Genomic DNA, 17,677 nt, shown 5'->3' on the forward strand with positions numbered 1-17,677 from the left:
TATCCTCTGACAGTCCTCATTGCTATCTGCATTTCCACCAACCATTGTGTCATCTGCAAACTTACTAATCAGACCAGTTACATTTTCCTCCAAATCATTTATAGATACTGCGAACAGCAAAGGTCCCAGCACTGATCCCTGTGGAACATCACTAGTTACAGCCCTCCAATTAGAAAAGCACCCTTCCATTGCTACTCTCTGCCTTCTATGACCTAGTCAGTTCTGTATCCATCTTGCCAGCTCACCCCTGATCCCATGTGACTTAATCTTTTGTACCAGTCTACCATGAGGGACCTTGTCAAAGGCCTTACTGAAGATCATATAGACAACATGCACTGCCCTACCTGCATCAATCATCTTTGTGACCTCTTCGAAAAACTCTATCAAGTTAGTGAGACACGACCTCCCCTTCACAAAACCATGCTGCCCCTCACTAATGTGTCCATTTGATTCCAAATGGGAGTAGATCCTGTCTCGAAGAATTCTCTCCAGTAATTTCCCTACCACTGAAGTAAGGCTCACCGGCCTGTAGTTCCCTGGATTATCCTTGCTACCCTTCTTAAACAGAGGAACAACATTGGTTATTCTCCAGTCCTCCGGGACATCCCCTGAAGACAGTGAGGATCCAAAGATTTCTGTCAAGGCCTCAGCAATTTCCTCTCCAGCCTCCTTCAGTATTCTGGGGTCGATCCCATCAGGCCCTGGGGACTTATCTACCTTAATATTTTTCAAGACGCCCAACACCTCGCCTTTTTGGATCTCAATCTTAGAAGGCCTTGAGGTTCATAAGGAGGAGGTGTTAGCAGTTCTGGAAAGTGTGAAAATAGATAAGTCCCCTGGGCCGGATGGGATTTATCCTAGGATTCTCTGGGAAGCTAGGGAAGAGATTGCTGAGCCTTTGTCTTTGATCTTTAAGTCATCTTTGTCTACAGGAATAGTGCCAGAAGACTGGAGGATAGCAAATGTTGTACCCTTGTTCAAGAAGTGGAGTACAGACAACCTCGGTAACTCTAGACCAGTGAGCCTTACTTCTGTTGTGGGCAAAATCTTGGAAAGGTTTATAAGAGATAGGATGTATAATCATCTGGAAAGGAATAATTAGATTAGAGATAGTCAACACGGTTTTGTGAAGCGTAGGTCATGCCTCACAAACCTTATTGAGTTCTTTGAGAAGGTGACCAAACAGATGGATGAGGGTAAAGCAGTTGATGTGGTGTATATGGATTTCAGTAAAGCGTTTGATATGGTTCCCCACGGTAGGCTACTGCAGAAAATACGGAGGCATGGAATTCAGGGTGATTTAGCAGTTTGGATCAGAAATTGGCAAGCTGGAAGAAGACAAAGGGTGGTGGTTGATGGGAAATGTTCAGACTGGAGTCCAGTTACTAGTGGTGTACCACAAGGATCTGTTTTGGGGCCACTGCTGTTTGTCATTTTTATAAATGACCTGGAGGCGGGCGTAGAAGGACGGGTGAGTAAATTTGCAGATGACACTAAAGTCGGTGGAGTTGTGGACAGTGCGGAAGGATGTTACAAGTTACAGAGGGACATAGATAAGCTGCAGCGCTGGGCTGAGAGGTGGCAAATGGAGTTTAATGCAGAAAAGTGTGAGGTGATTCATTTTGGAAGGAATAACAGGAAGACATAGTACTGGGCTAATGGTAAGATTCTTGGCAGTGTGGATGAGCAGAGAGATCTCAGTGTCCATGTACATAGATCCCTGAAAGTTGCCGCCGAGGTTGATAGGGTTGTTAAGAAGGCCTATGGAGTGTTGGCCTTTATTGGTAGAGGGATTGAGTTTCAGAGCCATGAGGTCATGTTGCAGCTGTACAAAACTCTGGTGCGGCCGCATTTGGAGTATTGCGTGCAATTCTGGTCGCCGCATTATAGGAAGGATGTGGAAGCATTCGAAAGGGTGCAGAGGAGATTTACCAGAATGTTGCCTGGTATGGAGGGAAGATCTTATGAGGAAGGCTGAGGGACTTGAGGCTGTTTTCGTTTCATAGAATTTACAGTGCAGAAGGAGGCCATTCGGCCCATCGAGTCTGCATCGACTCTTGGAAAGAGCACCCTACCCAAGGTCAACACCTCCACCCTATCCCCATAACCCAGTAACCCCATCCAACACTAAGGGCAATTTTGGACACTAAGGGCAATTTATCGTGGCCAATCCACCTAACCTGCACATCTTTGGACTGTGGGAGGAAACCGGAGCACCCGGAGGAAATCCACGCACACGCGGGGAGGATGTGCAGACTCTGCACAGACAGTAACCCAAGCCGGAATCGAACCTGGGACCCTGGAGCTGTGAAGAAATTGTGCTATCCACAATGCTACCGTGCTGCCCTTAGTTAGAGTTAGAGAGAAGAAGTTTAAGAGGTGACTTAATTGAGGCATACAAGATGATTAGAGGATTGGATAGGGTGGACAGTGAGAGCCTTCAATCTCGGATGGTGATGTCTAGCACGAGGGGACACAGCTTTAAGTTGAGAGGAGATAGATATAAGACAGATGTCAGAGGTAGGTTCTTTACTCAGAGAGTAGTGAGGGCGTGGAATGCCCTGCCTGCAACAGTAGTGGACTCGCCAACACTAAGGGCATTCAAATGGTCATTGGATAGACATATGGACGATAAGGGAATAGTGTAGATGGGCTTTAGAGTGGTTTCACAGGTCGGCGCAACATTGAGGGCCGAAGGGCCTGTACTGCGCTGTAATGTTCTATGTTCTATGTTCAATGTGACCCAGGCTATCTACACACCCTTCTCCAGACTCAACATCCACCAATTCCTTCTCTTTGGTGAATACTGACGCAAAGTATTCATTTAGTACCTTGCCCATTTCCTCTGGCTCCACACATAGATTCCCTTGCCTATCCTTCAGTGGGCCAACCCTTTTCCTGGCTACCCTCTTGCTTTTTATATACGTGTAAAAAGCCTTGGGGTTTTCCTTAACCCTATTTGCCAATTACTTTTCGTGACCCCTTCTAGCCCTCCTGACTCCTTGCTTAAGTTCCTTCCTACTTTCCTTATATTCCACACAGGCTTCGTCTGTTCCCAGCCTTCTAGCACTGATAAATGCCTCCTTTTTCTTTTTGACGTAGCCTACAATATCTCTCGTTATCCAAGGTTCCCGAAATTTGCCGAATTTATCCTTCTTCCTCACAGGAACATGCCGGTCCTGAATTCCTTTCAACTGACACTTGAAAGCCTCCCACATGTCAGATGTTGATTTACCCTCAAACATCCGCCCCCAATCTAGGTTCTTCAGTTCCCGCCTACATTGTTATAATTAGCTTTCCCCCAATTTAGCACATTCACCCTAGGACCACTCTTATCCTTGTCCACCAGCACTTTAAAACTTACTGAATTGCGGTCACTGTTCCCGAAATGCTCCCCTACTGAAACATCTACCACCTGGCCGGGCTCATTCCCCAAACCAGGTCCAGTACCGCCCCTTCCCGAGTTGGACTGTCTACATATTGTTTTAAGAAGCCCTCCTGGATGCTCCTTACAAACTCCGCCCCGTCTAAGCCCCTGGCACTAAGTGAGTCCCAGTCTATATTGTGGAAGTTGAAGTCTCCCATCACAACAACCCTGTTGCTTTTACTCTTTTCCAAAATCTGTCTACCTATCTGCTCCTGTATCTCCCGCTGGCTGTTGGGAGGCCTGCAGTAAACCCCCAACATTATGATTGCACCCTTCTTATTCCTGATCTCTACCCATATAGCCTCACTGCCCTCTGAGGTGACCTCCCGTAGTACAGCTGTGATATTCTCCATAACCAGTCACGCAACTCCGCCACCCCTTTTTCATCCCCTCTATCCCGCCTGAAACATCTAAATCCTGGAACATTTAGCTGCCAATCCTGTCCTTCCCTCAACCAGGTCTCTGTAATGACAATAACATCATAGTTCCAAGTACTAATCCAAGCTCTAGGTTCATCTGCCTTACCCGTAATACTTCTTGCATTAAAACATATGCACTTCAGGCCACCAGACCTGCTGTGTTCAGCAACTTCTCCCTGTCTGCTCTGCCTCAAAGCCATACTGGCCCTATTCCCTAGATCTCCCTCAATGCTTTCACATTCTGACCTATTACTCCGGTGCCCACCCCCCTGCCATACTAGTTTAAACCCTCCTGTGTGACACGAGCAAACGTCGTGGCCAGGATATTTATGCCTCTCCAGTTTAGATGCAACCCGTCCTTCTTATATAGGTCACACCTGCCCCGGAAGAGCTCCCAGTGGTCCAGATAACGGAAACCCTCCCTCCTACACCAGCTGTTTAGCCACGTGTTTAGCTGCTTTATCTTCCTATTTCTATCCTCACTGGCATGTGGCACAGGGAGTAATCCCGAGATTACAACCCTAGAGGTCCTGTCTTTTAACTTTCTAGCTCCCTGAACTCCTGCTGCAGGACCTCATGCCCCTTCCTGCCTATGTCATTAGTACCAATATGCACAACAACCTCTGCCTGTTTGCCCTCCCTCTTCAGGATGCCCACTACCCGTTCGGAGGCATCCTGGACCCTGGCACCAGGGAGGCAACATACCATTCTGGAGACTCTTTCACGTCCACAGAAGCGCCTATCTGTGCCCCTGACTATAGAGTCCCCTATGACTATTGCTCCTCTGCGCTTTGACCCTCCCTTCTGAACATCAGAGCCAGCCATGGTGCCACTGCTCTGGCTGCTGCTGTTTTCCCCTGATAGGCTATCCCCCCCGACAGTATCCAAAGGGGTATATCTGTTCGAGAGGGGGACAACCACAGGGGATTCCTGCACTGACTGCCTGCCCTTTCTGGTGGTCACCCATTTCTCTGCCTGCACCTTGGTTGTGACCACATTTACATAACTGCGATCTATGACGCTTTCCGCCACCTGCATGCTCCTAAGTGCATCCAACTGCTGCTCCAACCGAACCATGCGGTCTGTGAGGAGCTCCAGTTGGGTGCACTTTCTGCAGATGAAGCCATCCGGGACGCTGGAAGCCTCCCGGACCTGCCACATCTCACAGTCAGAGCACAGCACCCCTCTAACTGACATTGCGTCAATTAATTAGTAAATTATTTTTAAAAGTTACAAAAAAAAGTTACTGTTAACTATATGTTTCCTGGACTTCCAGTTGCGGCTATGCAGAGCTAAGTCGCACGTTCGGCAGAATCGGTCGAGGCGGAAGAAGCGAGGTTGTTTCCCGCGCTTGGGATGGAAGGGGGAGGCGGAGAGCCTGCTGATGGGTAATGGAAGAGGCGGGTATGTCCCACAATGGGAGGAGTCGAAGGAGAGGCGGGAGTGGCCGGGGTCAGCAGGAGTCAGCTGACTTACTGGAGTGCAATGGGAGGTGCACAGCAGCTAGGAAGGGTCCTAGCTGGGGGCGGGGAGGGGGGGGGGGGGCAACAACCGGGTTGCTGCTGGTATTGTCAAGGGGGAGCTGGAGCGAATAGAGGGGGTGGGACGGGGGTCTGCCGCAGTGGGGAATGGGCCGGGCGTGGGGCGCGGGCGTGTGGCTGGCCGAGGAGAGGTTATGGCTAGTCGGCGGGGGGGGGGGGGGGGGGGGGGGGGGGGGGGGGGGGGGGGGGGGGGGTGGGGTAGCCCCCTGATCCGGCTGATAACCTGGAATGTAAGGGGACTGAATGGGCCCGGGTGTTCGCGCACCTGAAGGGGCTGAAGGCAGATATGGTCATGCTCCAGGAGACACACCTGAAGGTGGCAGACCAGGTAAGATTGAGGAAGGGGTGGGTAGGTCAGGTGTTTCATTCGGGGCTGGATGCCAAAAATCGGGGGGTGGCGATCTTGGTGGGAAAGAAGGTGTCATTCGAGGCGTCGAGCATTGGGACAGACAATGGCGGCAGGTACGTAATGGTAAGTGGTAAGCTGCAAGGGGAGAGGGTGGTGCTGGTCAACGTGTATGCCCCGAACTGGGATGGTGCGGGTTTTATGCGGTGCATGTTGGGTCGGATCCCGGACTTGGAAGTGGGGGGCCTGATAATGGGGGGGGGACTTTAACACGGTGTTGGATCCAGCACTGGATCGCTCCCGGTCTTGGACGGGTAGGAAGCCGGCGGCGGCTACAGTGCTGAGGGGGTTTATGGACCAGTTGGGAGGGGTGGACCGTGGGAGATTTGCAAGGTCGGGGGCTAGGGAATTTTCATTCTTCTCGCACGTTCATAGAACATAGAACATAGAACAATACAGCGCAGTACAGGCCCTTCGGCCCACAATGTTGCACCGAAACAAAAGCCAACTAACCTACACTATGCTATTATCATCCATATGTTTATCCAATAAACTTTTAAATGCCCTCAATGTTGGCGTGTTCACCACTGTAGCAGGTAGGGCATTCCACGGCCTCACTACTCTTTGCGTAAAGAACCTACCTCTGACCTCTGACCTATATCTATTACCCCTCAGTTTAAAGTTATGTCCCCTCGTGCCAGCCATATCCATCCGCGGGAGAAGGCTCTCACTGTCCACCCTATCCAACCCCCTGATCATTTTGTATGCCTCTATTAAGTCTCCTCTTAACCTTCTTCTCTCCAACGAAAACAACCTCAAGTCCATCAGCCTTTCCTCATAAGATTTTCCCTCCATACCAGGCAACATCCTGGTAAATCTCCTCTGCACCCGTTCATAAGGCTTATTCCCGGATCTACTTTTTTATTATGAGTAGGGCGCTGATAGCGAGAGTAGACGATACCAAATACTCGGCGATAGCCATTTCGGATCACGCCCCGCATTGGGTAGACCTAGAGCTGGGGGAGGAGATGTTGTGGCGCTTGGAGGTGGGGCTGTTGGCGGACGAGGAGGTGAGTGAGCGGGTCCGAGGAAGCATAGAGAGGTACTTGGAGACCAACGATAACGGGGAGGTTCGAGTGGGGATGGTATGGGAAGCGCTGAAGGTGGTGGTTAGGCGAGAGCTGATCTCCATTAGGGCCCACAAGGAGAGGAGAGAGCAGAGGGAGAGGGAGAGGCTGGTGGGGGAGATGGTGAGGGTAGACAAGAGGTATGCGGAGGTGCCTGAGGAGGGACTGTTTTTAAAAAAATATGTTTATTCAGATTTTTCCTTGAGAATTTTTAACAAACATACCCCCATAACAAAAAGAGAAAAGAGCACAAACACAACGATCAAAAATAATACAAAACTTATACATTGGGTTTCCCCCGTATATAGTAACCCCCCCTTATGACATTCAAAAGTACCCTTGGGGAAGCCCTCCCCCCCACCCACCCAAATTCCCCCCCCCCCCCCCCCTGAAAGAGACCCCCCCCCCCAACCCTTGGGTTGCTGCTGCTGACCTCCTCCTAACGCTCCGCGAGATAGTCTAGGAACGGTTGCCACCGCCTGAAGAACCCCTGCACAGACCCTCTCCAGGCAAATTTTATCCTCTCCAGCTTAATGAACCCTGCCATGTCATTTATCCAGGCTTCCACACTGGGGGGCTTCGCGTCTTTCCATAATAGCAAGATCCTCCGCCGGGCTACCAGGGACGCAAAGGCCAGGATACCGGCCTCTTTCGCCTCCTGCACTCACGGCTCGTCCGATACCCCAAATAGTGCTAACCCCCAGCTGGGCTTGACCTGGACTTTCACCACCTTGGACATAGTCCTCGCGAAACCCCTCCAGAACCCATCCAGTGCCGGGCACGACTAGAACATGTGGACGTGATTCGCCGGGCTTCCCGAGCACCTCCCACACCTGTCCTCCATCCCAAAAAACCTACTCAACCTCGCCCATGTCATATGCGCTCTGTGAGTAACCTTAAATTGTATTAGGCTGAGCCTGGCGCAAGAGGAAGAGGAATTAAACCTACTCAGGGCATCAGGCCACAGACCCTCGTCAATTTCCTCCCCAAGCTCCTCCCCCCCCTTGCCCTTTAACTCCTCTACCAAAACTTCCTCCTCTTCTTTCATCTCCTGATAGATCGGCGAAACCTTGCCTTCTCCGACCCATACACCCGAAATCACCCTGTCCTGAATCCCCTGTGCCGGGAGCAAGGGGAATTCCCTCACCTGCCGCCTCACAAACGCCCTCACTTGCATATACCTGAACGCATTTCCCGGGGGTAGCCCAAACTTCTCCTCCAGCGCCCCTAGGCTCGCAAACGTCCCGTCTATAAACAGGTCCCCCATTCTTCTGATCCCTGCCCGATGCCAGCTCCGAAACCCCCCATCCATCCTTCCCTTGACGAACCGATGGTTCTCCCGAATCGGGGAACAAACCGAGGCTCCCATCTCACCCCGATGCCGTCTCCACTGCCCCCAGATCTTCAACGTTGCCGCCACCACTGGACTCGTGGTGTACCTTGTCGGCGAGAGCGGCAACGGTGCTGTCACCAGCGCCCTCAGGCTCGTGGCCCTCTTCCACGCCGCCCCCTCTCCCTCTATTACCCATTTACGGATCATCGCCACGTTGGCTGCCCAATAATAGCCGCACAGATTCGGCAGCGCCAGCCCTCCCTGTCCCTGCTACGCTCCAGAAACACTCTCTTTATCCTCGGGGTCTTATTTGCCCACACAAAACCCATGATGCTCCTGCCTACCCATTTAAAAAAGGCCTTGGGAATCATAATGGGAAGGCACTGGAACACAAAGAGAAACCTCGGGAGGACCATCATTTTAACTGACTGTACCCTGCCCGCCAGCGAGAGTGGCAGGTCATCCCATCTTTTGAAATCCTTCTCCATCTGCTCCACCAACCGCGTCAAATTGAGCTTCTGCAGGGCCCCCCAGCTCCCAGCCACCTGGATCTCCAAGTACCGAAAGTTCCTTTCCGCCCTCTTCAATGGTAGGTCGTCTATCCCTCTTTCCTGGTCCCCTGGATGCACCACAACGAGCTCACTTTTCCCTACGTTGAGCTTATAGCCCGAGAAGTCCCCAAACTCCCTTAGGATCCGCATGACCTCCACCATCCCCTCCACTGGATCTTTGGAGATCTTTGATCACTTCTTGGAAATTTGGGTACACGCTGCTCCCAACTTTTCACTCCATGGAAAATATGGGAAGGACAGCAATCTGAGGTCCCTATCTGCTTCAAGAAGACAACCATCATCCCTGTACCAAAAAAAAGCCAAGCAGCGTGCCTTAACGACTATTGTCCAGTGGCTCTGACATCCATCATCATGAAGTGCTTCGAAAGGTTAGTCATGGCACAAATCAACTCCAGCCTCCCAGGTTGCCTTGATCTACTGCAGTTCGCCTACGGCTGCAACAGGTCCACAGCAGACACCATCTCCATGGCCCTGCACTCTACCCTGGAACACCTAGATAACAAAGACACCTATGTCAGACTCCTATTTATCGACTACAGCTCAGCCTTCAACACCATCATTCCTACGAAACTCATCTCCAAACTCCGTGGCCTTGGCCTTGGCTCCTCCCTCTGCGACTGGATCCTGAACGTTCTAACCCACAGGTCACAATCAGTAAGGATAGGGAACAACACCTCCTCCACGATCATCCTCAACACCGGTGCCCCACAAGGCTGTGTCCTCAGCCCCCTACTATACTCTTTGTACACCTATGACTGTGTGGCTAAATTCTCCTCTAACTCGATTTTCAAATTTGCTGATGACACCACCGTAGTGGGTCGGATTTCAAACAATGACGAGACAGAGAATCTGGTGAACTGGTGCGACGACAATAATCTCTCCCTCAATGTCAACAAAACAAAGGAGATTATCAACTTCAGGAAACGTAGTGGAGAACATCCCCCTGTCTACATCAATGGGAACAAAGTAGAAAGGGTCGAGAGCTTCAAGTTTTTAGGTGTTCAGATCACCAACAACCTGTCTTGGTCCCCCCATGCCGACACTATAGTTAAGAAAGCCCACCAACGACTACTTTCTCAGACTAAGGAAATTTAGCATGTCAGCCACGACCCTCACCAACTTCTACAGATGCACCATAGAAAGAATTCTTTCTGGTTGTATCGCAGCTTGGTATGGAGCCTGCTCTGCCCAAGACCGCAGGAAACAACAAAAGGTCGTGAATGTAGCCCAGTCCTTCACGCAAACCAGCCTCCCATCCATTGACTCTGTCTATAATTCCCGCTGCCTCGGAAAGGCAGCCAGCATAATTAAGGACCCCACTCACCCCGGACATACTTTCTTCCACCTTCTTCCGTCAGGAAAAAGATACCAAAGTTTGAGGTCACGTGCCAACCAAATCAAGAACAGCTTCTTCCCTACTGCCATCAGACTTTTGAATGGACCTACCTCGTATTAAGTTCATCTTTTCTCTACACCTTTGTGGTAGTATGTATTAGGGGTCATGTGGGACTGTGAAGCCGTGATGCTATTGGCTGACAGATCCCGGGTCCTGGTTGGCTGTTGACTCCTGGCTCCGCCCTGAAGGCGGAGTATAAGAACCCGAGCTTCTCCCCGCCGCTCCATTCTGTTGCTGAACTGCTGGGGACAAGTCTCGCTCAATAAAGCCTCATCGACTTCATCTCTACTCGTCTCTCTCGTAAGTCATTGTGCGCTACAATTTATTGAGCGAGCTTAAAGGACTATGGAGCTCCGGATCGCCCCGGAATGCCTGCGGATCAGCCCCCACGCAGCGAACTCGGCAGCAGTTTTTAAACACTGGCAAGCTTGTTTCGAAGGCTACCTCCGAACGGCCCCCGGCCGGATCACAGAAGATCAGAAAATGCAGGTCCTGCATTCGAGGGTAAGTCCGGAAATTTACCCTCTCATAGAAGACGCAGAGGATTTCCCGACGGCGCTCGCAGCACTGAAGAGCATTTATGTTCGCCCCGTGAACCAGGTCTACGCACGCTACCAACTCGCAACGAGACGGCAAAGTCCCGGAGAATCGTTAGAGGAATTCTACGCCGCGCTGCTAATTTTGGGACGGGGCTGCAGCTGCCCGCCGGTGAACGCGATTGAACACACGGACATGCTAATTCGCGATGCGTTTGTGGCAGGTATGAACTCTCCCCAAATCCGCCAAAGACTTTTAGAAAAAGAGTCGCTAGGACTCTCAGAGGCACGGGCCATTACAGCTTCCCTAGATGTGGCCTCGCAAAATGCCCGCGCCTACGGCCCCGACGGCAAGCGAAACACCCCCGGCAGCGCTGCCCGGCCCGCGCAGCTATTTGCAAAAGCTGCGGCAAGAAGGGCCATTACGCGGCTGTGTGCCGGTCCCGGGGAGTCGCCGCAATCCCCGGAGAAGAACGGGCCCAGCGCATCCCAAACACTCCCCAACCCCCCCAGCGCCCCATGTGCGACCCGCGGGCGCCGCCATTTTGGGTCCCGGCCACCACGAGGGGGGGATGGGCGCCGCCATCTTGAGACTCCCGTCCACGTGCGATTCATGGGGGTGGCCATTTTGTCCACCCCCGACCACGTGCGGTCCATGGGGGCGGCCATTTTGTCCACCCCCGGCCGTGTGCAATTCATGGACGCCGCCATCTTGGATGACAACAAAGAACCCCAGCATCGACGGCTCCACGGGGTCCGAAGAAGACGCCGAGACACTACGACCACGACTGGCTTCAGTGACGCTGGATCAATCACGGCCCCGGACGCTCCAGACGACGACAACAACGGTGCTGATCAACGTACACGAGACATCATGCCTGATCGACTCCGGGAGCACGGAAAGTTTCATCCACCCCGACACGGTAAGACGCTGTTTTCTGACCATCCATCCAAGTACGCAAAAGATTTCCCTAGCTGCAGGATCCCACTCCGTAGAGATCAAAGGCTTCTGCATCGCGAACCTAACGGTGCAAGGAAGGGAGTTTAAAAACTACAGGCTCTACGTCCTTCCCCAACTCTGCGCGCCCACATTACTGGGATTAGATTTCCAGTGTAACCTGCAGAGCCTAACATTTCAATTCGGCGGCCCAATACCCCCACTTACTATCTGCGGCCTCGCAACCCTCAAGGTTGAACCGCCGTCCTTGTTTGCAAACCTCACCCCGGATTGCAAACCCCTCGCCACTAGGAGCAGACGGTACAGCGCCCAGGACCGGATATTTATTCGGTCTGAAGTCCAGCGGTTGCTGAAGGAAGGCATAATCCAGGCCAGCAATAGTCCCTGGAGAGCCCAGGTGGTAGTAGTAAAGACCGGGGAGAAGCAAAGGATGGTCATAGACTATAGCCAGACCATCAACAGGTACACACAGCTAGATGCGTACCCTCTCCCCCGCATATCCGACATGGTAAATCGGATTGCCCAGTATAAGGTTTTCTCCACTGTGGACCTCATGTCCGCCTACCACCAGCTCCCCATCCGCCCAGGTGACCGCAAGTACACAGCCTTCGAGGCAGACGGGCGTCTATACCACTTCCTAAGGGTCCCATTTGGTGTCACGAACGGGGTCTCGGTCTTCCAACGGGAGATGGATCGAATGGTTGACCAGCACGGGTTGCAGGCCACGTTCCCGTATCTCGATAACGTAACCATCTGCGGCCACGATCAGCAGGACCACGACGCCAACCTCCAAAAATTCCTCCAGACCGCTAACGCCTTGAACCTCACATACAACGAGAAAAAGTGCGTCTTTAGCACAAACCGGTTGGCCATCCTGGGATACGTAGTGCGCAATGGGATAATAGGCCCCGACCCCGAACGCATGCGCCCCCTCATGGAATTTCCCCTCCCCCACTGCTCCAAAGCCCTGAAACATTGCCTGGGGTTCTTTTCATATTACGCCCAGTGGGTCCCCCAGTATGCAGACAAGGCCCGCCCGCTAATACAGACCACTACCTTCCCCCTGTCGACAGAGGCTCGCCAGGCCTTCAGCCGCATCAAAGCGGATATCGCAAAGGCCACGATGCGCGCCATCGACGAGTCCCTCCCCTTCCAGGTCGAGAGCGACGCATCCGACGTAGCTCTGGCGGCCACCCTTAACCAAGCGGGCAGACCCGTGGCCTTTTTCTCCCGAACCCTCCACGCCTCAGAAATCCGCCACTCCTCAGTGGAAAAGGAAGCCCAAGCCATAGTGGAAGCTGTGCGACATTGGAGGCATTACCTGGCCGGCAGGAGATTCACTCTCCTCACCGACCAACGGTCGGTAGCCTTCATGTTCAATAATGCACAGCGGGGCAAAATTAAAAATGACAAGATGTTAAGGTGGAGGATCGAGCTCTCCACCTTCAACTACGAGATCTTGTACCGTCCCGGAAAGCTGAACGAGCCGTCCGATGCCCTATCCCGCGGCACTTGTGCCAACGCACAAATAGACCGTCTCCAAACCCTCCACGAGGACCTCTGCCACCCGGGGGTCACTCGGTTCTACCATTTTATAAAGTCCCGCAACCTCCCCTACTCTGTGGAGGAGGTCCGTACAGTCACCAGGAACTGCCACATCTGCGCGGAGTGCAAACCGCACTTTTTCAGGCCGGATAGAGTGCACCTGATCAAGGCTTCCCGCCCCTTTGAACGCCTCAGTCTGGATTTCAAAGGGCCCCTCCCCTCCACCGACCGCAACACATACTTCCTGAACGTGGTAGACGAGTACTCCCGTTTCTCCTTCGCCATCCCCTGCCCCGACATGACAGCGGCCACAGTCATTAAAGCCCTTGGCACCATATTCACACTGTTCGGTTGCCCCGCATATATCCATAGCGACAGGGGGTCCTCCTTCATGAGTGACGAGCTGCGCCAGTTCCTGCTCAGCAAGGGCATAGCCTCGAGCAGGACGACCAGCTACAACCCCCGGGGGAACGGGCAAGTAGAGAGGGAGAACGGCACGGTCTGGAAGACCGTCCTACTGACCCTACGGTCCAGGGATCTCCCAGTTTCCCGGTGGCAGGAGGTCCTCCCGGACGCTCTCCACTCCATCCGGTCGCTGCTGTGTACCACCACTAACCAAACGCCTCATGAGCGCCTCCTTGTCTTCCCCAGGAAGTCCTCCTCCGGAACGTCGCTGCCGACCTGGCTGGCGGCCCCAGGACCCATCTTGCTCCGGAAACATGTGCGGGCGCACAAGTCGGACCCGTTGGTCGAGAGGGTTCACCTCCTCCACGCGAACCCGCAGTACGCCTACGTGGCGTACCCCGACGGCCGACAGGACACAGTCTCCCTGCGAGACCTGGCGCCCGCCGGCAACACACACACCCCCCCCGACACCGATCATCCCCTCGCTGCCACCGGCGCACCCCGCGACCACCCCCTTCCCGGGAGGATCGGTCCTCCTCCCGTGTCCGCCCAGGAGTGAAACAGGAACAAACACCGAAACGGTCCTGGAGACGACAACGCCGGGACAAGCACCTGCACCACCACCGGGGCTGAGGCGATCGACGAGGAAGACCAGACCGCCCGCTCGACTCGTGGCATCGGCGTGACACCAAGAACGTTGTTGGACTGTAACAAAAAACATTTTCTCTTACTAATATTGTAAATAGTTTCACAAACCTTGTACATAGCCCAGAGTAGGGCGAAAACTGTAATGACATGCCCGAAATTATCCTCCCAGGACCAGCCCTGTAAACCCCTACCACCATGCGAACCACCACCCCGCCGGGTTCATTTTTAACAAGGGGTGAATGTGGCAGTATGTATTAGGGGTCATGTGGGACTGTGAAGCCGTGATGCTATTGGCTGACAGATCCCGGGTCCTAGTTGGCTGTTGACTCCTGGCTCCACCCTGAAGGCGGAGTATAAGAACCCAAGCTTCTCCCCGCTGCTCCATTCTGTTGCTGAACTGCTGGGGACAAGTCTCGCTCAATAAAGCCTCATCGACTTCATCTCTACTCGTCTCTCTCGTAAGCCATTGTGCACTACAACCTTGCTATAACTGTAACATTATATTCTGCAGTCTCTCCTTCCTTCCCTATGTACGGTATGCTTTGTTTGTACAGCATGCACGAAACAACACTTTTCACTGTATATGTGACAATAATAAATCAAATTTAAAAAAAGATAATTGTCTGCAGTACATGGTCATGTTCACAGAATCATAAAGTAATACAGCGCAGAAGATTCCCTGTGGCCCATCGAGTCTGCATGAAAGACACCTGCCCTGCCCACCTAATCCCACTTGCCAGCACTTTGCCCATAGCCTGGAATGTTATGACGTTGCCAAGTGCTCATTCAGGTACGTTTTAAAGGATGTGAGGCAACCCGCCTCTACCACCCTCCCAGGCCGTGCGTTCCAGACCGTCACCGCCCTCTGGGGAAAAAGGTTTTCCTCAAATCCCCACTAAACCTCCCGCCCCTCACCTTGAACATGTGTCCCCTCGTGACTGACCCCTCAACTAAGGGGAACAGCTGCTCCCTATCCACCCTGCCCACGCCCTTCATAATCTTGTCCACCTCGATCAGGTCGCCCCTCAGTCTTCTCTGCTCCAGTGAAAACAACCCAAGCCTATCCAACCTCTCTTCATAACTTAAAAGTTCCATCCCAGGCAACATCCTGGTGAATCTCCTCTGCACCCCCTCCAGTGCAATCACATTCGTCCTATAATGTGGCGACCAGAATTGCACAAAGTACTCCAGCTGCTGCCTCACCAAAGTTCTATACAACTCCAAAATGACCTCCCTGCTTTTGTAATCTGTGCGTCGATTGATAAAGGCAAGTGTCCCATATGCCTTTTTCACCACCCTATTAATCTGTCCTTCTGCCTTCAGAGATCTATGAACAAACACACCAAGGTCCCTTTGTTCCTCGGAACGTCCCAGTGTTGGGCCGTTCATTGAATACTTCCTTGTCATATTACTCCTTCCAAAGTGAATCGCCTCACACTTTACAGTGAATTCCATCTGCCACTTTTCTGTCCATTTGACCATCCCGTCTATATCTTCCTGTAAGCCAAGACCTCCAACCCCACTGTTAACCACCCGGCCAATCTTTGCAATCAGTCAGCCGCGGGTCACAGCTGTCGGTGTGGGCATACCGACTCCATGCCCAGCGATTTCCAGGCTCAGCCCGTCAGGTGAGGTGTCAATGGTTTAAATATTTCTCTGTGACATCTGACTGCTTCAATTGGAATTTTGCTTGGGGTAAATGCTCGCCTGGGCACAGCAAAACAATTTAATTATACCCGCCCTGGAAAGTATTTTTATCTCCTGCCAGAGTGTCACAACAACCGTTTAGAGGAATACAACTGAAAAATATTTCAAAGCAACCTCACCTCTGAGTCAGGATGTCGAGGGTTCAAGTCCACCCCATGGCTTTCAGCATAGAAATCTACGTTGACACTCCCAGCACAGTACTAAGGGAACCCTGCACTGCTGTCCGTCGGATGAAACATCAAATTGAAGATCACTTTGTTCCATAGAATAGAATCCATGCAATCCCTACAGTGCAGAAGGAGGCCATTCAGCCCATCGAGTCTGCACTGACCCTCCGAAAGAGCATCCTACCTAGGCCCACTCCCCTGCCAGGTCTCTGTAACCCCGTAACCCTAACTTGCGTATCTTTGGACAAGGATCCGGTGGCGTTATTTCAGGGAGGGACAGGTGACTTGTCCCCAGTGTTTTGGCCAATGTTTGACCCACACATCAACATCATTCAAAACAGAGGTCATTGCTGTTCGCGGGATCTTGCTGTGCACACCTTGGCTGCTACAAATTGGTTTCTTGCATTGCAGCAGTGGCTACTCTTGGAAAGTGCTTCACTAGCTGTGAAGCTCTGGCTTTTACTTTCGTTTTGAGCTGGAAGCTGGCTGTGGCTCTGAGTTTTACTTTCAGTTTACACCGTTGGAAGCTGGATTCAGAAAAAGAAGTCTTCTCCTCTCTCTCTCGCTGCATGCTAAAAGTCTGAGGTTATGAAAGGCGCTATATAAATGAAATAATTTATTTGTTTTGGTGGCACAGCCGCCAAAGTCAACAGTAACCGGGGAGATACGTTTGGTGGAGCCACCAGGTTTGTTTCATCACAGGGGCACAGACACAAGAGTGGGCCATACAGCCCCTCAAGCTTGGGCTCGCAGTTAACATTGGGGGCCACTGGGTATGAATCATGCCATGGCCAAGAAATACTTCAAAATCGGGGAGCTTAAGAGGATGGAATTTAATTGGGGGTCCTGTCTGCGCGGAATTGTATAATTTCAGTCTGATCATGTGAACAGAAGCTGGGGACATCACAGATTAATCCCAGGCATGCCGAAACTGTTGGCAACCAAAGAATTTGTTTTCATCAGATGATGATGAATTTCTAACTCTAGTCACACTGACTCAGGAACCTTATACAATGAAGTTCAGGCTGGTAGAACATAAGCATTTTTAAAACTCGACATTGACAGGACACCTGAATTAACAAGGACCCTCCTGGTTCCATGTAAACATTCATTCCACACAAAAGGAACTGTGTCGCCTGTTCATTAAGCTCCATCCATGGCAGGATATCTTGCAGTGGAGCAACTTCAGCTTTAGCCCGGGGTCCTTAAACAAGCTCCAGGACCCCCACTGACTCTCAAGGGAGCCTAATGCTGAGTCCATATGCATCTCCTTCAGAGCTCAAGAGCAGGAGAAATGTGATGAGAAGTGTGATTTTGAAATGGAGCAGGGGTGAACATAGAGCAGGTGGAGAAAAATACACGGTCATGAATAGGTCGGAGGTCAGGAGAGGTTAAATGACAAAAGTGTCTAGCACACAAGACAAAGTGAGTTGTAATGATAGTGACATGGGACTGTCCCTCTGAGAAATGTTTGTACTATCACATGGCTTCAGTCATGTCATTGTGTGGGTGGAGCTGGGCTGTGGCTCTGGCTTTTACTTTCGTTTTGA

Source organism: Scyliorhinus torazame, chromosome 1 (assembly GCF_047496885.1).
Source record: "Scyliorhinus torazame isolate Kashiwa2021f chromosome 1, sScyTor2.1, whole genome shotgun sequence".
Lineage (NCBI taxonomy): Eukaryota > Metazoa > Chordata > Chondrichthyes > Carcharhiniformes > Scyliorhinidae > Scyliorhinus > Scyliorhinus torazame.